The sequence below is a fragment of the Pleurodeles waltl genome, chromosome 5 (assembly GCF_031143425.1).
Source record: "Pleurodeles waltl isolate 20211129_DDA chromosome 5, aPleWal1.hap1.20221129, whole genome shotgun sequence".
In the NCBI taxonomy this organism is placed as follows: domain Eukaryota; kingdom Metazoa; phylum Chordata; class Amphibia; order Caudata; family Salamandridae; genus Pleurodeles; species Pleurodeles waltl.
In genome coordinates, this window is record NC_090444.1 from 1359573896 (window position 1) to 1359596116 (window position 22221).

A 22221-nucleotide genomic window follows, 5' to 3' on the forward strand; every position below is an offset into this window, starting at 1 on the left:
AGTGTCTGATTTGGCGGTGAATGCTGGAGATTTTGTGAAAATCAAGTTTGGGGGTTTCATCAAGAAAGGTGATTCAAAGTTTTCATCTCCTGTGTTAGTCAATAAAGTATGTGGAAATGCTGTCAGGGTTGAGGGTGGTCATTGGTGGAACAAGTCTAAGGTTGTGAAAAGTTCGGTCACCAGCCAATACAAGCCTGTTAGTCGGTGAAGCTGATGGTCATAAAAATTGTCATATTCAATTTGATGTGTGCAAAGAGCGTCAGGGTACAGGCAAGGTTCATGATGATTTCTCCATGGTACGCAGAAGTACTCGTATAAGACGTAAGCCTTACAGATTTAGATGAATAGATGTATTGATATTTTTCAGCTTTGTACTGGTTAGACAGGAACCATAAAATCTTTCTTCACTGTTTGATGAAGTTTGTATGTGAGACGAGAACTTTACAGTTTCTGGTTTATTTTTCCTGTTTTTTTGTCCTTTAGAATATTGTTGTTATAAATTTAATTGTACTATGCTTCTCACAGTTTTATGTTATTAACTTGTTTTCATTTGTTTTATTGTCGATGCTTAAAATCCATTGTAATTTTCTTAACAGAATTGAATAGTGTAACTAGAGTTTTTATTAGTGCAATGATTTAAATGTAGTTTATATTGTTTTCCAATGTATTGTATTACGTTGTCTCTTCCTTTTGTTTTTTTTGGAAGAAGAAAACCCACGTAGTAATCTGTTGTTACCGGCTCGTGGCATCGGCACGCAGTGCTTTCGTTTACCCGCGTGCCGCTCTCGCGAACCGGTTCAGCACGAGACACGTTCGGTGAACGTTCCGTGTGAATGAACTTGGATTTGAAAGAACGGGGAGCGTTGGAAGGAAGCTGCGATGAGCGAGCTTCCCTGTTGTATGTCGCCAGGATGGTTTCCTCGTTACGAATAAATTTACTACAAAACTACTTACATTTTGGACAGAATGCTTATTACAGATTGTTTTTGTTTGACTTATTTATACAGTGTAATTTTGTGAGCCAGAGAGTATGCAAAGAAAACATATGCAATTTAAGATGTATTCTATTAATTATGTATTTGTTTATATGTTTCAATTAGCTTGTGACCATAAGTGGGTTTTTCAGTTTTTTTATGCAGTAAACCTTACATATGTGGTCTAGTTTATTTTTTTGGACTTCCTTGCTACTTTTAGTAGTACTGTACTACAAGGTATTGTTAAGTTGTTGGCTTTTATAACTTCATAACCACTTCATAACATCACTTGCAATAGCAAAAAGAATCATCAACGGTTCTTGGTCCAGACCAATGGTTCTGGGCCCCAAGGCTGCTCCGCCCAGTGACCCACCTGAACTGAGGTTCAGTGTAGAATACCAAGGGCTCAATGCCATCACCAAGACTGACTCGTAGCCCATCCCCCATGCTAATGAGCTTTTGGACCGATTGGGAGCTGCCAAGTTCCTCAGCATGTTTGATCTAACGCCTGGGTACTGGCAGATTGTCTTGATCAAGGTGGAAAAAAGAGATCTGCATTCTCAATGCTGGTGGGGCATTAGCAGTTCTGTGTTATGCCCTTTGGGTTGAAGAATGCCCCTGCCACATTCCAGGTGCTGGTCAACCAGGTCTTGGCTGGGTTGAAAAACTTCAGTGCCACCTACCTAGTTGACATTGCTGTCTTCAGCTCTAGCTAGGAGGACTACTTGTACCATCTCCAGGAAGTGCTAAGGGCCCTGCAGAGGGGCAGGACTCACTATCAAGGTCAGTAAGTGCCAAATAGGGTAGGGGCCTGTGGTGATCTTGGGACACCAAGTAGGGAGCAGCAGGGTGGCATCCCTACAAGCCATGATTGACACCATTCTGGTTTGGGCACCCCCAAGACCTGGACAGAGGTGAAGGCCTTTTTAGGCCTCACTGGATACTACAGGACATTCGTCAAGGGGTATGGCACCATTGTTGCCTCTTGGGCAGAGCTGACTTCCAGGATGCAGCCACATCAGGTGATCTTGAAAGAGGCGTGCCATACTGCTTTTGATGCACTGAAGGAGGCCATGTGGACCTTACCCATGCTCAAGTCTCTGGACTTTCTCCAAGGAATTTGTGGTGCAGACAGATGCCTCAGAACATGGTGTGGGAGCCGTGCTTTCACAGTTAAACAGAGGGTCTAGATTAACCTCTAACCTTCATTAGTAGCAAGTTACTCCCCAGGGAACAAAGGTGGCGCTCATTAGAAAAGGAAGCTTTTTCTGTGGTCTGGGCACTGAAGAAGGTAAGACCCTACCTGTTTGGGATTCACCTCTGGGTTCAAACAGACCATAGGCCCCTCAGATGGTTTATGCAGATGAGGGGTGAGAATACTAAACTGTTGAGTGGTCCATCTCCCTACAGGGAATGGACTTTACGGGTGAACACCACTCTGGTACAGAACACCCCAATCCTGATGGTCTTTCCAAGTTCTTCTGCCTTAGTGATATGAACTCCCAAGAGTTTCGGTATTTTTACTCACTTTCACTGGGAGGTACACATGTTAGACCTGTCAGCTCTTAGCATGGTTTCCCCTATTGTTTTGCTTCTGACCTCCTGGTTTTGATCCTGGGCTGAATTTCATTTTTTCTGGCTTTAGAACTCTGAGCACTTTACCACTGCTGACCAGTGCTAAAGTACAAGCACTCCCTGTGTAAATTGTATTGGTGAGTGGTTTGTTAATGATTGTCATATTTGATTTACTAGTAAAGTCCCCAGTACAGTGCATCAGGTGTGCCCAGGGCCTGTAAACCAAATGCTAGTAGTGGGCCTGCAGCACTAATTATGCCACCCACATGAGTAGCTCTGTGATCATGTCTCAGGCCTGCCATTGCAGTGTTAATGTGTTCAGTTTTAAACTACCATTTTGACCTGGCAAATGCACCCACTTGTCAGACCCATATCTTTCCTTTTACTACATGTAAGTCACCTCTAATGTAGACCCCAGGCAGACCCATGGGCAGGGTGCAGTAGATTTAAAAGGTAGGACATGTACTGGTGTGTTTTATATGCCCTGATAGTGAAATACCACTAAATTCATTTTTCACTATTGCAAGACATGTCTCACCCATAGGGTAACATAGGACTTGCCTTGAAGTACCTTTTAAGTGTAATTTCCCGTTGGGAACAGATAGAGATTTGGATTTTGGGGTCTCTGAATTCGCAACTTAAAATACATCTTTTGGTAAAGTTGATTTTTGTATTGAAGGTTTAAAAATGCCTCTTTCAGAAAGTGGGAATTGTTTTGTTTATCCCTTCTGTGCCTCTGCCTGTCTGTGGAATACAGGTCAGGATGACAGTTGGTCTGTTTGTGCATTCACTCTAAACAGTCCCACAAATGGAGCTGAGGTGTGCCCTGCATATACTGATGGCCCAACAGCAGGCTGATGGCTCTTCCTGAGCTAGAGTGGTAGGAAGAGCTAACACTGCACCTGAATAGGGCAGTGCCTGTCCTCACACAAACCCCTTGGAGTGTGTCTGGGGTCAGGGCAAGAAAAGGCAGGGGCTTGTGCACTACAAAGACTTCTCTTTGAAGTTTGCCTACTTCAAAGACAGCAATGCGTATAAGTACTGAACCTCTGACAACCCAAACATAGTTGTAACACTTCTGGACTGAAGACATTCTGCCAGGAAGAAGAGATGGTTGCTGTAGTAAGGACTGTCACTCTGCCTGTTGCTTTGCTGTGTTGGCCTGCTGCTTGTTACTTCTGTCCTGGGATTGAGAGGACTGGACTTTGCTTTCTACATCCTGCTTTCCAGGGTTCTCCAAGGGCTTGAACTGAGCTTGACTAATATTAAGAAGTCTCACAGCCATCAAAGAATGCACATGCCAGCGCCTGGACTCTTGCTGAGAGTTCTTGACTTGCCAAGTGGTGCCAGAACCAGTTCCTGGGCCCTTGGAAGTGTGATCTGGTGCTACCAAGAAAAAACTAAGCACATCGACTCGAGAGCAACTTCGGAACCAGCACCACTCTCTGACTCCACGTCACTGTCTGCACTAGGGCCATGGTCCCTGCTAAGTGCAACAACTACAACCTGTAATACAAGCCTAATCCCACTGCAGTGCCTCTGCAGCCCTGCCAAAGTGTGAGTCCCAAGTACTATGTCACTGACGTCCGTGACACCCGACTCTGACTCTGCCACAGCACCTGTGGCCCCGTGGTGTGATTGTGACAAAAGATTTTCTTTTCTTCATCCTTTTCAAACTTTACATTTGTGCTGTACTCTACTGATACAAACTTTGAAAAGTTTTAAACTATGAAACCTGTCTTCTTAAGCACAAGATGAGGCCTAGTGGCTTGAGCTGCTGTTTTGGGATTTTAATCCAGGTCTCTGCACTCTCTCAATATGTCTGAATCTGGGCACATTACTTAATCTCCCTGTACCTAAAAAATATGTAACGTGTGTAAAATGTATTTGTGTAATTCACACTGGCTGTGCACTATTCTGTACCTCCTGTCCCAACCGCTCTTCTAATGTACAACCCACTTCTGTTTCATAGCTAGGTTCACTCTATTTATAAACAAAAACATACATACTTGGTTTAAGCATAGCATTTCTTACTGGAAGGATACTTTTCCAGTAAAAAATTTGGTGCCAGGTATCACACACACACTAAGGCCCTCATTATGACATTGGCGGTAAATACCAGTTAACGCCATGCTGACTGTCGCCAATATACCACCGCTGCAGCGGATTACCGCCACCCATATCATGACCCACACATAGCAATCCGTTACAATACAGCCACACACACAAGTCTGCCAGCCCAAAGGTCAGTGATAAACTGGCGGTATCCGAACCCACACCGTTACGCCAACAGAACTATGCCCACAGCATTATGACTCACAAATCACCACAGCGGACATTCAATGGCACTAAACCATTGCAGTACAGACCGCGCTCTCAAAATACACACAACCTAGCAAAATAACACCATATTGGACAATTTGAACAACACACACCTGACACACATACACACACCACACCCACACCACTATGAAACACACACCCACACTACCCACAACCCTTTACCATTACAAACAAGTGCCACAAGAGAGATAGCAAGACCACAGACAAGACCACAGACACATACCACCTTCACCTATACACCATCCACGCATCCCATATCGCACACCCCAACACAACACCCCACACACCCTCACCCACACCACTCACAATACACCCATGGCACCGCAACAACACCCCAGGTTCCCAGAGGAGGAGCTAAGGGTCATGATGGAGGGAATCATCCGGGAAGAGCCACAGCTCTTCAGAACACAGGTGCAGCAGACGTCCATTGCAAGGAAGATGGAGCTATGGTAGAGAATCATGGACAGGGTCAACGCCGTGGGACAGCACCCCAGAATAAGGGATGACATCAGGAAGAGGAGGAACAACCTATGGCAGAAGGTACGTTCCACAGCAGCAAGACACCAACTAGCTGTACAGAGGTCTGGCGGTGGAGCGCCCACCTCCTCCCCCACAACTAACAACATGGGAGGAGCAAGTCTTGGCGATCATGCATCCTGAGGGCCTGGCAGGAGTAGGAGGGGGCCTAAATTCTGTTAAGTCAGTTCTCTATTACTATCACCCCACCACCTGCATGCCATCACAAATCCCCACCCTCACCCTCACTCCCATCACTTCACCACCTCCCACATACCCCACCATCACAACCCACTCATCCCAATACCAAGCCCTGCATGTAACACCAATGCATGGACACCCCTGACAGACCTGCATGGACACCAATAAACACTGCATGCACACTGGACAGAATCACCTAGCCCACAAAATAGCTACTCACTCAAAGGCAAACCTGTCCGGGCAATAACAACCATACAGGGCAACACACCCATGAAAAAGATGACACACACAGACACAATAACACTGCATTTACATCCCCACAGGTCCCCCACCTAACGTCACCGGAGAGGAGGTGCCAGCAACTTCCAGCCCACCCCCAGAAGAGGCCCACAGTGATCACAGCAGCTCTGGATGCCTGGATCTGGATGACCAACCTGGCCCAGACAGGGATCTCCGGACAGTCAGTTACCCAGGCACAGTCCCATACCATCACAGAGCCTCCCCCTCAGGAAACACCACCACAGCACCCACCCAGCAGGCCCATACCTCTGTCCCCAGGACACATCATACAGCAGTGTGTCCACCACTACAGGGATCCCAGGCCACACCACAATCACAGGATGATCAGAGACCTGGGGTCAGTAGCAGTGGGCACACGGTTCAGGGGACAGAGGCACAGGACAACAGGGAAGCTGGGAGGACTGCTGTGTGACAAGGGGAGGACAGGCCCATGGAACCGACTCTCGAGGAGGTACTCACCAACATCCTGGGAGCATACCATCATTCCCAGGAGACGATGGGCCAGATACTGGCCAAGTTGCAGGAGACCCAGTGATTGCAGGAGGGAGAGTATATGGGGATCAGGGATGACTTGAAGGACATAAACACCACCCTGGTCACCATTTCAGGAGTGCTGGCTGACATGGCCAACACCGTGAGGGAGGCAGTGGCACACCACCGGGCCACCTGACACTAGCCAAATCAATGAACAGCCTTCCACCTCCGCTGCCGCTAGTGGACAGGAGGCCCCGCCAGAGGAACAACAGGCCACCAGCACCCCACCCCCTGTAGAAGGAGAACCACCCCACGAATGGTCCCTGCGATCTAGGCAGAAGCCAGAGAACATTGCCAAGACCCCCGCCAGGAAATAAGACTCTCCTGAATGTCATCCTTGTGTCCCACTCTGTCACCCTGTCCACCATGAACTGCCTTTGCTCCACTTCCTATGCCCCCTTGACAATGCACATGTGATACAAATAGACTGGACTACAACCTGGACTTTCCTCCATCATCATCCCAGCCCATTGCACATCCCCCTCTAATCATTAGCACTGTAATGAACACCATTTGAAAAAAATACATGTATGGAGTTTATCGAATCATTTAACCATGTATTCGTTTAACAAGCTTTCAACACTGCAATATAACTGTACAGTATTGTATACATAGGAATGACCTGTAGTTGGCTGCAGTCAACACACCAGGAGGGATAGTGGGAATCAAATATCTGAAAATAGAGATGCCAAAGGGTTGAGTAAGTGTCCATAGAAGTGGGAAAATCAGCCTGCCAGTGACAATATCAAATACAAAACTGTTAATGTAAAGTGGAATTACAGTGTCCTACCTGTGTGTCATTTGAAGTACTGTCTTATAATAGCACTTCTGTCCTCATCCTCATCCTCTGCCTCCTCATTTTCACTGTCCACAGAGTCCACTGCTGCCACACGCCCATCTTGAGCCTCATCCTCCTGCAGAAAAGGCGCCTGGCACCATAAGGCAAGGTTGTGCAACATACAGCAAGCCACGATGAGCTGGCACACCTTCTTAGATGAGATGGAGGCAACGAAACCTGGCCTTCAGGAGACCTCATTGTAACATGCCTCTGGCCTTGTCCTGGGATTCCTCACTGGTGTCAGTAGCCATGAGAGGTTGAGGTAACCAGAGTCACCTGCAAATATCGAGGGACAACTGTTAGACACACACTAACCCTTAGGGCCCACACCATACGCATACACCAACATCCACTGGGTGGGAACCAGGGCTCACCTATTGGCCAAACACGGTGCCTCTGGAGTTGAGCCATCACACATGGGATGCTGCTATTCCTCAGAATAAAGGCATCCTGCACTGACCCAGGATACTTTGCATTGACATGGGAGATGTACTCGTCCACCAGGCACACTATCTGCACATTCATGGAGTGAAAGCTCTTTCAATTTCTTAACACCTGTTCATTTCTCTGGAGGGGACAAATGTAATATGTGTACCATCTAGTGGCCCAATATTGTTGGGGATTTGTCCCATTGCATAGAAATCTGCTTTCACTGTGGCCAAATCATCCACCTGTGGGAAAACGATGTTGCTGCGCATGTGTTTAATCAGGGCAGACAACACTCTGGTCAGCACTATTGAGAACATTTGCTGAGACATTCCTGCTGCCAAGCCCACTGTCACTTGGAAGGAGCCACTTACCAGGAAATGGAGCACTGATAGAACTTGCACAAGAGGGGGGATCCCAGTGGGGTGACGGATAGCATATATCAGGTCAGGCTCCAATTGGGCACACAGCTCTGTGACTGTGGCCCTGTCAAGTCTGTAGGTGAGGATAATGTGCCTGTCCTCCATTGTTGCCAAGTCCACCAGGGGCCTGTATACGGAGGGATGTCTCCATCTCCGATTCATCCCCAGCGGTTGCAAAATAGGGGCAAATGGTGAGTAACTGGTCAGTATCCCATAACTGCATTGCATGTTGTGACTGAAGCACAAGATTGTTGTATAGGCCCAAATGGTGCATATGTGTACTGTGGCGCAGTTAGGTGCCATGGCCTGCCCTCCCCCTGAAATGGCATCAGCCTGTCCTGTATGGAGTGACATGTGGAAAGTATGTAATTCCGCTGACGTTGTGCGCCGTTGCGGGAGGCGGTCGAAAAACTCCTCATTGGATCCCATTGGGCCCTATGGGTTACAGTGGCCAATGGTGATGTACGCCGGCGGTGACGGTACGCACTGCCCCGGACATCACCACCATTTTCTATCTGTTCATTCACTTGCTACCTGACCTTCAACAGGAGAGAACCTACACTGTAAGCACTGCTGTGACCTGTGTCTGGAACCAACCATGGCTCATGTCACTGGGGAAAGGGCCCCTGCCCTCACTGCTGCAGAGTTAGAGAGACTGGTGGATGGGGTCCTACCCCAGTACCGAATGCTGTATGGGCCTCCACACCAACAGATGAGTACACTATGAGCACGATGCATGGGCATGAATGCATGGTGTGCTGGGTGTGAGGGCCTCGTGTAAGGGTAGGGTTGGCGGAAGGGTCCTGGGCAGCGTGCTGCATGTATGGTCAGGAATGTCTGTGCGTCAGGGGAAGGAGGGCTATGGTAGGACATGAGTGTAACAGGCCGGAGGGTCTGACTGATACCTTTTTTCTATGTGTATTTTTCTGCAGGTCAGCGCCCATCAGAAAAAGGGTATTTGGCATGTCATCGCCAAGGACGTGCGGACCCTGGGGGTCTATGGCAGGCAGAGCACCCACTGTCGCAAATGGTGGGAGGACCTGAGATGCTGGGCAAGGAAGACGTCGGAGGCCCACCTGGGGATGGCCTTCCAACGAGGAAGGGGTGCCCCTTGAACCCTGACCCCCCTGATGGCCCGCATACTGGCAGTGGCTTATCCGGAGCTGTATGGGCACTTGAGGGCATCACAGCAACTACAAGGGCGTGAGTACAGTATCCAAATATACTACTTGCGCATGGTGGGGTGGTCTCCGGGTGGGGGTGTGGGCCTGTGGGTGCCTCTAGGCCAGGCAGGACATTGCAGGATAGGTCCCATGTTGGGAAGGGTATGATGTAAACCACCTCCAAACAAGCTAGTAAGCATCCACTACTGGGCAGGAGTCTGTGGGTCTCTGGTATGCTGTTAGTGGTGTTAGGTATTACTGTCCATGGCCTGGTGACTAGCATTGTGACTGATAGTGCATTGCCTAATGCATAGGGCTGTTCCCTGTGTGTGTGTGTGTGTGTGTGTGTGTGTGTGTGATGTACGCCAACAGTGGTGTTGGAGCAGCCATTGACCCAGTGTATCCTTTGTCTCTTCTCCCCCCCTTTTGTTTTGTCACCCTGTCCTTCTGTGCATTAGCATCATCTGGCGGAGGAGCTGAGGCAGAGGCGACAGAGGGAGCTGCATTCCACAGGGCTCAGGAGGCCAAATCCACTGACGGTGAGGGCACCAATGGGATGGAGAACGAGGGGAGCCCCACGGCGGAGACAGGAGTGGACAGTTCAGAAAGTATTACCTCGTCAGATAGAAGCTCCCTGGTGGTGGCGGACACCTCTGTGGCCACCCCAACTACAGGTACAGACGCCACCCTCGTACCAGCAATGCCCTCCCACCAGCCCCTCAGTGAGTTTCCTGTGCCCGCTCACCCAGGAGGGTGGTCATCCCCTTTGCCCCAGGCACCTCAGGCCCTGCCTCAGTTAGCCCTGCTGCCCTGAGTGAGGAGGCTATTGATCTCCTGCAATCCATCTCTATTGGACAGTCAACCATTGTGAATGCCATCCACGGGGTTGCAGCCGATTTGCAACAAACAAATGCATTCCTGGAGGGCATGGCAGCCCAACAGAGATCAATCCAGGCTCTGGCCTCCTCTCTGATTGCAACTATTGTCCCTGTCTCTAGCCTCCCCCCTCGAACTTCCTCTACCCAATCCAATTCCTTTCAACCCCAACCTATCCCAAGCACACAGGGAGACCAGCATACACCCAGGACAACACACAGGAGTGGTTCAGGCAAATACAAGCACCACACATCATCCCACTGGCACTCACACAAATGCCATCCAGATGGAAACATACCAACATCCACTGCCTCCACTGTGTACCCCTCCTCCTCCACCTCCCTCCCAGTAGCGTCTACACACACATCGGCAGGCACTACGTTCTTATCCACTACCTCCATCACCAGCACGCCTATCATTACATACACCTAACTGGCAGTCGCCACCCCCACATCCATGTACATGTCCCCTGTGTCCTCTCCCACTATGTCTGTGCCCTCTCCTTGCAAAGTACAGTACAATGCACTCAGACACCCAACAGCCATCCACCTCACAACAGCATCCAGCCCATGCACCTGCACCCAAACACAGAAGACAGACACCTCCTACAACCACTTCCTCTTCTCCACTCCCAAACCTTCACCCTCTTCCCAAACCAATTCCCTAACAAACTTTTCCTCTCCACCGTTGACCTCTTCCCTACTACACCACCCCGTGCTTCACGTCAAGCATCTGAGCCACCCAGTCCACGACCTCGACAGCTACTGCAGGTGGGAGAGGATCGCGGGAACCCACCAGCTGTACTGGAAGTGTGCATGCACCAGGTGCATCAAAGAAGGGCAAGGAGGCACCACCTGCTGCCAAAGGTAAGGACAAGGAGGCAGCACCAGCTGCCAAAGGGAAGGGCAAGGAGGCACCACCAGCTGCCAAAGGGAAGGGCAAGGAGGCACCACCAGCTGCAAAAGTGAAGGGCAATGGCCCAGCACCAGGCCTCCTGTCCTTCCTGCCTACTGGTGCTGGGACTCATTTGGAGCCCCCACCATCAACCATGCCGGTTCAGCTGTCCGAGGCTGCAGAGGAAGGGCTGGAGCCTCCCCCCACCACTGCCAGCACCACCACCAGCAGCAGCACCCCCAGCACCGCCACTAGCACCGCCACCAGCACCGCTGCCAGCACCACTGCCAGCAGCAGCAGCCCCAGTGGGCAGCCATCCCAGGCTGCAGGGGAAGGGCTGGAGCCTCCCCCTACCACTGCCAGCAGCAGCAGTCCCAGCACTGCCACCAGCTCTGCCACCAGCACCACCGCCAGCACCAACACCTGCACCGCCACCAGCAGCAGCAGCCCCAGTGGGCAACTGTCTGAGGCTGCAGGGGAAGGGCTGGAGCCTCCTACCACCACTGCTAGCACCACTGCCAGCAGCATCAGCCCCAGCACCGCCACCAGCACCGCCACCAGCACTGCCGCCAGCAGTGACACCTGCTCCGCCACCAGCAGCAGGAGCCCCAGTGGGCAGCCATCCGAGGCTGCAGGGGACGGGCTGGAGCCTCCCCCCACCACTGCCAGCCCCAGCACCAGAACCGCTACTGCCACCACTGAGCAACCGTCACCACCGGCGGGCAGTGTGTAGACCTGCTTCCATGGGCTGTACTGCGTCCTGGACCCTGCAAATCCTGTAGGTGCGACACTCAGGTGAGAGACTGTGACCTTGCACTTCCCAAGATCTGCATCACAGGGCACAATGCCCCTCTAGAATCAGTGGAATAAGCCATCAACTCACCCCATCCTTGCCAGGATGAAGCACACTGGGCACAAGGCCCCCGTCAGAACCAGTGGAAAAGCCAACCACTCACCCCATCCTTGCCACGTTAAAGCACACTGGGCACAATGCCCCCTCCAGAACCAGTGGAGAAGCAATCCACTAGAGAGACTATGCCTCACTCCCCAGGACTGAGCAGTGGACAAACCACCCACTTGAGAGACTGTGGCTTTGCAGTCCCCGGGATCAAGCAGTGAGCAAACCACCCACTTGAAAGACTGTGGCCTTGCACTCCCCAGGACTTCGCACAGGGCATGTAGCCCCCTCCAGGACCAGTGGCAGAAGCCATCCACTCACCCCAACCTTGCCTGGATGAAGCACACTGGGTACAAGGCCCCCTCCAGAACCAGTGGAAGAAGCCATCCACTAACCCCATCCTTGCCAAGATGAAGCACACTGGGCACAATGCCCCCTCCAGAACCAGTGGAGAAGCCATACACTAGAGAGATTGTGGCTGTGCACTCCCCAGGACCAAGCAATGGGCAAACCACCCACTTGAGAGACTGTGGCTTTGCAGTCCCCAGGATCAAGCAATGAGCAAACCACCCACTTGAAAGACTGTGGCCTTACACTCCCCAGGACTTTGCACAGGGCATGTAGCCCCCTCCAGGACCAGTGGTGTTATACCATCTTCCGGCTGAGGTGCCCCCACATTCCCCATCCCCCTGAGGTGCCTGTGGATTTTCAACCTGAAGCCCCTGCAGTGTTCTCTCCGTTTTGTTGGAGGAGTGAGGTGGGACCTTGGCCCCAGTGGCCCACAGACGTTGAGGACTGGGCAGTGTCCCTACATTTGTAGATATGTATATAAATTTGTATTTTGATGTACTAATTCATGTTATTTTATCGTATTACACTCACTTTTTTCAAATCATTTTGTCCTTGCATTATTCCTGAGGGGTAGAGGGTAAAATTGTGATGTTACTGCATCTGGTTGTGTGTATGGTGGTTGGGGTGGGGGTGTGTGTGTTGCATGTGTGTGTCACTCTCTTTTTCCTCCTCCCTCCCTTGTGTGCTAGGCAGCAGTACTCACTGTGGTGGTCTTCGCCGGTGTTGCTGCTCATAATGCAGGAAGAGGTATACGAGCATGGGGAAAATGTGCAACTCTGGCTCCATGGTGTCATAGTTTTTCCCTGAGTGTCCAGAGGTGAGTCCTTTGACTTCTGTGTTCTGTTTTCTCTGTGCTTTTGATGTCGTTGGTACTGCCCCGGAAAAGGTGGCAGATAGTCTGTTTTAATACTGTGGGCGGTACATTGTCTTCCGCCTGGCTGTTGGCGGGTACCGCCATGGTGCTTGTTGCTATCGCCGTGGCTGTTGGAGCGTTAAAGTGGATGTCTGTCTGAGCAGTTTCCGCTGTGGTCATAATTCAATTTTTTTACCGCTGGCCTGTTGGCAGCATTACCACCACTTTATCATTGTCTGCCAGGGTTGTAATGAGGGCCTAAGTGTATGCATGGAACAAGGCTGCTTACAGTGCCACAGTGCAGGGAGAGAGAGAAATCCATATCTTGGTTTACAAAGATAGCTTCATCCACACCAAAATCATGACCTTAGATATAGTTTTCTGATACTACTCGGTTCCTGTCCATTATTCCTGACACCAATGTAATAGTATTATTGGTATGTCATTTGCCAGGGATGTTTAAAGAACACTATAATAAATCTGATAGGCCAGACTGTTCTCCCACCCCCGCTAAGTATCATAAGAGATTTCAGCCTCTTTATTGAAGAACCCAATGACTTGCTTGCAACTAATTTCATGAACCACATGACCTCCTTCTAATTGTCACAAGAGGTCAACATTGGGCCTGGGCAGAGTTCACGGAGTTCCACTCCACAGAATTCTACAGAGTTGATTAAAAAAAGAGGCCCGTTGGCAGTAAAAACTGCTGTTTCAGACCTCCGCACACAGGACAGGCTGATGCACAAAAGGCCTGAAACTGCATCTTTTTTTCGCTGCCTACGGCTCTGCCCAAATTAACACTAGGTCCGTAGGCAGTAAAAGCTGCCATTTCAGGCCTCTTGTGCACAAGTGTGCAGAGTTAAAATAAAAAACGAGGTCTCACCTGGATCCTTGTTGTCTCTGTCAGCTACTCTCTGCCTCTTTCTGTCCCTTGCTGGAGGATCCGGGCTGAAGCTTGTGCCAGCAGAAGCTCCATGCTGTAGCACCAACGTCGGGCAGAGAGTGCGCACTATAGCCCAGTTATGGGCTACACAGTGCAAGTGCAGACCGTGTGCAAGCGGTGAGCTCCGCTGGCAGGCCAAGCAGAGCTTTAGGCTGAACTCCACACTCTAAGCACAGAGGAGAATGCCAAAAAGTCAGTTAGCTCACCCAGCGGAGCGAAGCTTGCCGCCCACCCCTAGTCAATGCTAGTGCGCCTGGTCCTAAGTAGAGTAAGTAAACTTAAAAGGCGACACGCATAGGTCGATGAACCTTTTGAATTGCATGGAGTATCCTAGTCATGCAGTGACCATTGAACAATAAACAACATCAATAATCATGAAACATTTTGTAGGAAATCACCTTCAAAACCATCTACTCATGAATAACCACAACTCGGTAAGGAGTTAACAATTTTTATTTCCCTGTTGCTTACAATTCTAAATCATCAGTTAGTTCAAACTTTATTCAATGAATTAATTCATTAATAAAACACCATCAATTAGGAAAACATGGGCGAAAAGGTAATTTCACAAGCTACAATATTAGCATTGATAGTGAAGTTCAGCAATTAAGTTCTTCAGTCAGTTGTCACTGTCAACATTACCCTCAACAGCCTACCTAACCAATATTAGCATTAGCATGTGGGTCTTCATGTGAAAACAATTTGGAGAAAACATTAATTTGGAAAAAATCTACCTAAATGAGAATCTTTAAAACACAGCGCAGTTGGTACCTAGAAGAAAAGGCATAAAAATAGTCAGTCACATTTTCATAGCTACCTATCCAGGATGGATCAGCAACAAGTCAGTCTTCGTCTTCAAGTCATCAGTTGGTCGGCAAAGGAAACAGACTCATGGAATATGAGCTCAATATCAGCACTTCGGACAGCGTCTCCTGACGTCATCAATAATCTCCTAAATTCTGAAATCTTAGCCCCTTGTCATGACTTTTTATTACGGTCTCCCAGTTCATCCCCCTAATTGCTAATTGGTCAGTCAGTCAGCAGATATGACTTTAACTATCCTATAGTTTTTGTTTACCAAATCTACTAATTTTCATATGTCCTGAGTCACAAGATGCAGATTGGTTCTTCATGCGATGCCCTCATCATTCGGGTCATCAGGTATCAAAATTGTTGCATATGGTTCTTTAGTCAGTGCCTCTATTGTTCAAGTCCTTGGAAAGTACATTTAGCCTGCTCTACACATAATTGTAGCAAATTGTCTTCATCATCTCCTGTCCGCCGGTATATTGCAGAAAATTCTAGCTAAGTAACTTGAACTTCGGCGGGTCAAGGTTGTATACAGCAGTTTCCAGTCCTTTGCAAGGCGTTCAATTTTTCATGTTTCAAGTGTGCGAGGCCCAGTAGACTAGGCCTTTAGCCCAGCTAACTTAATATTACAAATTAATATAAAACATAGGTTATAGATCTCTTTATGACATATTATTACATCTTTCTCATATATTTTCATTATTTCATACAATTTCAGTCATTTTAGTACACATGGTGATCACTCCCCGAGGGCACATTTTCAAACGTGCACATTATTTTTCTACGATTAAGTTCTCTATACATTTTTATCATTAATAATTTTCTTAATTAGCATATCTGCTTCAACAGTCCCTCCTCTGATGGCTAAATATGTCATCACACCTTCCTTCATCTGTCAACACCAGGGCAGTGCGCGCTCTATTGGTGACTAGAATGCAAAAACCCAACACTCTCAAAACAACGTAATTTATGCATTGTGCTGATATGGTGTTGTTTAACCTTTTGCATTGCAGAGTTTAATCCTGAAGACTTATTTTTTATGTGTTTAAAAATACTGTTCATTTGCAATGTATTGCTGCAGGCTTTCAGAGTGTGTTAGGGTGTGATCCCTTTCCAGGGCCTTCCAGAGACTTTCCCTGCAGCATGCCTGGGTGTGGTTGTGGGGCTGGGCCAAGACCCTATAAAAGGGAGCCAGCCCAGCTCCAAGTGCTCACTATTCACAGGTCCCGGTGCAGAGCAGCAGCTACTTCCTGAGCTCCTGTCCCGGTGGCCTATTTGATCTTCCAGGCCTCTGCCCTTCATTCTTCATTGGTGATCCTTGTTCTGGGAGGTAAGACGGTGGTTGGGCTGGCCTCCCGATGCCGTATCGAGAACTTTCATATTCTTGGCCTAATTCTTTAATGAGTAACAGATTACTTTGTGCGCTACCATTTCTTGACATTTACATGGTGGCTAATGAATCGGCAAGACGTGCGATTAGTTTCATGCTGATTTAATCTTGTTATTCATTGCGCGCTACCATTTCTTGACATTTGCATTGTGGCTTGCGAATCGGCAAGACGCACGATTCGTTTCATGCTGATTTGATCTTGTTATTCATTGCGCACTACCATTTCTTGACATTTGTATGGTGGCTTGCAAATCGGCAAGACGTGCGATTCGTTTCATGATGATTTAACTTTGTTGTTCATTGCGCGCTTCCATTTCTTGACATTTATATGGTGGCTTAAGAATCGGCAAAAGACGCGCGATTCGTTTCATGGTGCTTTAATCTTGCTATTCATTGCGTGCTGTTATCTCTTGGCATTTACATCATGGCTTACGAATCGGCAAGACGCGCGATTCGTTTAATGGTGATTTAACCTTGATATTCATTGCGTGCTACCATTTCTTGACATTTTACATGGTGGCACTCGAATCGGCAAGACGCACGATTCTCTCCTCAAGGTTAATTCATGTTGTTCATTATATGCCAGTATTCTAAGACATTTATTAGATAATATTCGAGTTGACAAGTTGTGTGATTTGTTTCCTGAATCTATATTGTGTTATTCATGGTGCACAATCCTTTTATGGTATTTACTATATATATATATGAAAATCTGCAATGTGCGCAATTCGTGTTGAAACATTTCAAGAGAACACAGAAGGCCAGAGATTCTAGATGCAATATCGCATGGTACTAGTATGCATTCTCAAAAAAGGATTCATATTACTGGTTTGGAACTTATTCAGAATGTTTTCCTGATTCTCATGTAAAGGAAATGTACTTGAATTTGAAAGTTTCATTTAATCCATCTTGATTTCCTTACAGGTATCTGGCCATCTTGAAATTTAGTAATTTTAAGCCTTATTCTTAGGTTGTTCATGTTTTCAGAATGACTAGGCTTAGAGTCAAAGTCTAGTATTGATTTCATGAGATGTAATTTTCATATTGTGTGTTTTAACTTTTTTCTTACTACAGGTCTCCTTCCCAGCGGTTCCCTTCCTAATCCCCTCTTCCCCTCATGAACTCTCTTAGCCTCTGTGATTTATCTATCAGAGTCTTGGAGCTGTTCAGTGGTGGACGTGTTGGGAACGTGCGCAGACCCCGAGGATCTGGTGACTCTGACAGAATAGTGAGCCCACAAATTATTATCCTCCTGGTTTGTGAATGGTCTCAGCATGGCCACACTGGACTAGTTAGTCAAGGCTATCACCCAGCTCCAGGCAGAGGTGGTATCATCCAAAGAATTGACAACTAGCCTAGCTGAGAGAGTGAGTAAGTTACAAGATAAGGTAGAGAAGAAGGAACAAAGTCCCACAGGTGTTTCTTGGCCAGGTACTTCTTCTCAGACTTCCGGAAGTAATCCGACAAGCATTTCCCTCAATGTCCCTTCTGCAATTCCTTTAGCTCCCCCAGAACGTTTCTCCGGTGACCCTTTGAAAGCGCAATCTTTCCTGGTTCAAGTGGAACTACACTTCACCTGTAGACCACATACTTTCCGAAATGCCCAGTCCAAAGTAGCTTTCTTGTTATCATATCTGTCTGGGGATGCAGCTACCTGAGCAATTCCTCTTGTGCGTAAAGATAGTCCCTTGCTGTACAACTGGAGAAATTTTGTTCGTGAGTTTGAGAGAGTTTTTGATCGTAGAACTGTAATACAGTCAGCAGATTGTGAATAATTAGATTTACGCCAAGGGAATCAGGACCTAGTGTCGTATTTAGCCAACTTTAACCGGCTGGTTGCCGAGACATCCTGGCCTGAAGAAAAACAAGCGGTCTTGTTTTACAAGGGACTCAAAGAGGGACTAAAAGATATCTTAGCGCAAATCGACCCACGACCTACAGACTGTCAAGAATTAATAAACCTTGTCTTGATGCTTGATCATCGTTTAACAGAACGTAAAGGAATGCACAAAAAGACTGAAAAATATTCATGGCGTGTTCATGATAACAGAGACTCAAGAACTCCGAAAGAAAGAACGCCGGAACCGATGGAAATTAGAACCATCAGAAGACCTTTGACCAAAGATGAAAAGGACCTATGCAGAAAAAATGGACAATGTCTTTATTGTGGGTGGAAGGGTCATTTTGCCAAAGATTGTCCAATCAAACCAAAGAGCAAGCAAGGTCCATTTCACAAGGTTGCAGCCAATGCACCAGTCGAGTTGGAAAAACTAAAACACCCGGGATGCAGAGAAGGGTTGCTCTTGGGTGTCACCGTGGACCCTTCACGATCTAGACATCATAAACTGGAAATAAGAGTTCAGGTGAAGAAAAATATCTATTTCAAAAAAGCTCTAGTCGATTCTGGGGCTACTGGGAACTTTATTGACGCCCAATTGGTTCGTGCATGGGGGATCCCATGTATTGAAAAGAAGACCCCAGAAATCATCTAGGCAGACGATGGAAAACTCTTGACTGGAGGTCCAGTAACTCTTCAGACTATTCCCTTGTCGATGATTTGTGAAGATAAGAATCAAAGAAATAAACATAAAGAGAAAATCATCCTTGACGTGATCCATGCTCCCCAATATGGGATTATCCTTGGCTTGCCATGGTTAACTCATCACAATCCATAGATCAATTGGGCAGAATGAAAAATCATGTTCTCATCTGTGTTATGTAAAGAACAATGTCTCCAAAAGATTCAAGTACCAAAAGTCTGCAACTCTTACATAGCTACTGCAGCGGAGAAAGAAATTCAGCTGCCCAAACAGTATTCATCTTACAAAGATGTATTTGATGAGAAAGGAGCAGAGACCCTACCTCTTCATAGATCTTATGACTGTCAAATTGATCTAGCCCCAGGTGCGATACTTCCCAACTGTCGTGTGTGTGCCCTGTCAGAACATGAAAATCAACATTTACGAAAATTCCTAGATCAATTTGTGGAGAATGGTTTCATTCGCCCCTCTAAGTCTCCTGCAGCTTCGCCTTTGTTTTTTGTTCCAAAAGCTAAAGGAGAACTTCGAACTTGTATCAACTATAGGGGATTAAACAAAGGCACCATCAAGAATAAATCTCCTTTACCCCGAATTCCGGTCTTATTGGAACAAGTAAAGAGAGCAAAAATCTACACGAAGCTTGATCTTCGAGGTGCTTACCATTTGATCAGAATGAGAGAGGGTGACGAATGGAAAACAGCGTTCAAGACAAGATATGGCCTTTTTGAATACACCGTCATGCCTTTTGGTCTGTGTAATGCTCCTGCAGCATTTCAATTTTTCTTGAATGACGTTCTTAGAGAGTACCTCTACATATTTGCCATAGTATACATCGATGAGATTTTGATCTACTCAGACAATGAAAACGAACATGTCCAATATGTCAAGAAAATTCTTGCAGCCCTTAGAAAACACCATTTATATTGCAAATTAACCAAGTGTGAGTTTCATGTTACCACAGTTGAGTTTTTAGGGGTTATTCTTACCCCTCAAGGTATGGTGATGGCAGAAAAGAAAGTAAAAGCCGTATCTGATTGGCCCACCCCAAAGACTGTTCGTGATGTACAATGTTTCCTGGGGTTTGCACATTTTTACCGGAGGTTCATAAATCATTTCTCCCAGACAGTGGCTCCAATCACTAAGCTATTAGGAAAGAAAGAAAAGTTTGTATGGTCCCCAGAAGCTGACCAAGCCTTCTCTACTTTGAAGGAAGCTTTCTCCACTGCCCCAGTCTTGACTCATCCTGATGCGAATCGACCTTTCATAGTGGAAGCTGATGCTTCAGATGTAGCAATAGGAGCTGTCTTATCGCAACAAAATAAAAACACTGGTCAACTCCATCCAGTAGCTTATATGTCTCGGAAGTTGAACGAAGCCGAACAGAACTATGTCATTGCTGAAAAAGAGCTACTGGCAATTTGTGACGCCTTTAAGGAATGGAGACATCATTTGTTGGGTGCCAAATACACTGTCACAGTTTATACTGATCATCGTAATCTTCAATTCATGAGTTCCGCCAGACTTTTGACTCCTCAGCAATTATGCTGGATGCTGTTTTTTGCCGAATTTGATTTTGTAGTAACCTTCCAGCCTGATAAAGATAATCGCAAAGCTGACGCCTTGTCCCGCCAAGAGTCTACCACGTTGCCTGTATTCCAAGCCTCCAGAGCTATCATTGCTCCTGACAAGTTAAGAAAGTGTTGGATTCTAAACTGAGAGGGCGTAATCTATGGTACTTAATCTCACGGAAAGGTTATGGTCCTGAAAGTAACTCATGGGTTTCCGTATCTGATGTTCATGCTCCAGTACTTGTGAGACGCTTTCATCGTCTTAATCCAGGCAAACCAGGCCCTAGAGCACGTCTGGGAGAGGGGAGTACTGTCAACACCAGGGCAGTGCGCGCTCTATTGGCGACTATAATGCAAAAACCCAGCACTCTCAAAACAATGTAATTTATGCATTGTGCTGATATGGTGTTGTTTAACCTTTTGCATTGCAGAGTTTAATCCTGAAGACTTATTTTTAATGTGTTTAAAAATACTGTTCATTTGCAATGCATTGCTGCAGGCTTTCAGAGTGTGTTAGGGTGTGGTCCCTTTCCAGGGCCTTCCGGAGACTTTCCCTGCAGCATGCCTGGGTGTGGTTGTGGGCTGGGCCAAGACCCTATAAAAGGGAGCCAGCCCAGCTCCAAGTGCTCACTATTCAGAGGTCCCGGTGCAGAGCACCAGCTACTTCCTGAGCTCCTGTCCCGGTGGCCTATTTGATCTTCCAGGCCTCTGCCCTTCATTCTTCATTGGTGATCCTTGTTCTGGGAGGTAAGACAGTGGTTGGGCTGGCCTCCCAACACCATATCGAGAACTGGCATATTCTTGGCCTAATTCTTTAATGATTAACAGATTACTTTGTGCGCTACCATTTCTTGACATTTACGTGGTGGCTAATGAATCGGCAAGACGCGCAAATCTTTTCATGCTGATTTAGGGGGTCATTCTGACCTCTGCGGTAAAAGGCTCTTACCGCCGGTCAGAAGTCCACCATTCTACCGCCGTGGCAAACCGCCACGGTCATTCTGACCCACAACTTCCAAACCGCCAAAAACCCGACATCCACGGAAGGCCGCCTCATCAGCGGTCAGCGATACACTGGAGATGACCAAACCTCCACCGTCACGCCAACACGAACACGCCCATGCCATTACGACCCACAAATCCACGCGGCGGTCTTTCAACCGTGGTATTCCATTGGCGGTACACACCGCCGCGGTCAAAATACACACACCTTTACAAAACACAGCCACATTGGACAATTCAAAATACACACACCTGATACACATACACACACCACACCCACACATCCAATCAACTATAAAACACACACCCACATCACCCACAAACCCCCACTACTAGAAATTTGGAGAGAAGGTGAGAGAGAGAGAGAGAGAGAGAGAGAGAGAGAGAGCACAGCTATCGCAAACCCCAACACACAGAGGAACACAACATCATCACCCACACCACATCCACGCACAAAACACCACACACCACCACACACACCACACTCATCACCACAAACACCACCCCACACCACCCCATGGCACCCCAAAGACACCCCAGGTTCTCGGACCATGAACTCAGGGTAATGGTGGAGGAAATAATCAGGGTAGAGCCCCAGCTATTCGGCACACAGGTGCAGCACACCACAATAGCCAGGAAGGCGGAGCTATGGCAAAGGATCGTCGACAGGGTCAACGCTGTGGGACAGCATCCCAGAAACCGGGAAGACATCCGAAAGCGCTGGAACGACCTACGGGGGAAGGTGCGGTCGATGGTGTCAAGACACAACATCGCTGTGCAGAAGACTGGCGGCGGACCCCCACC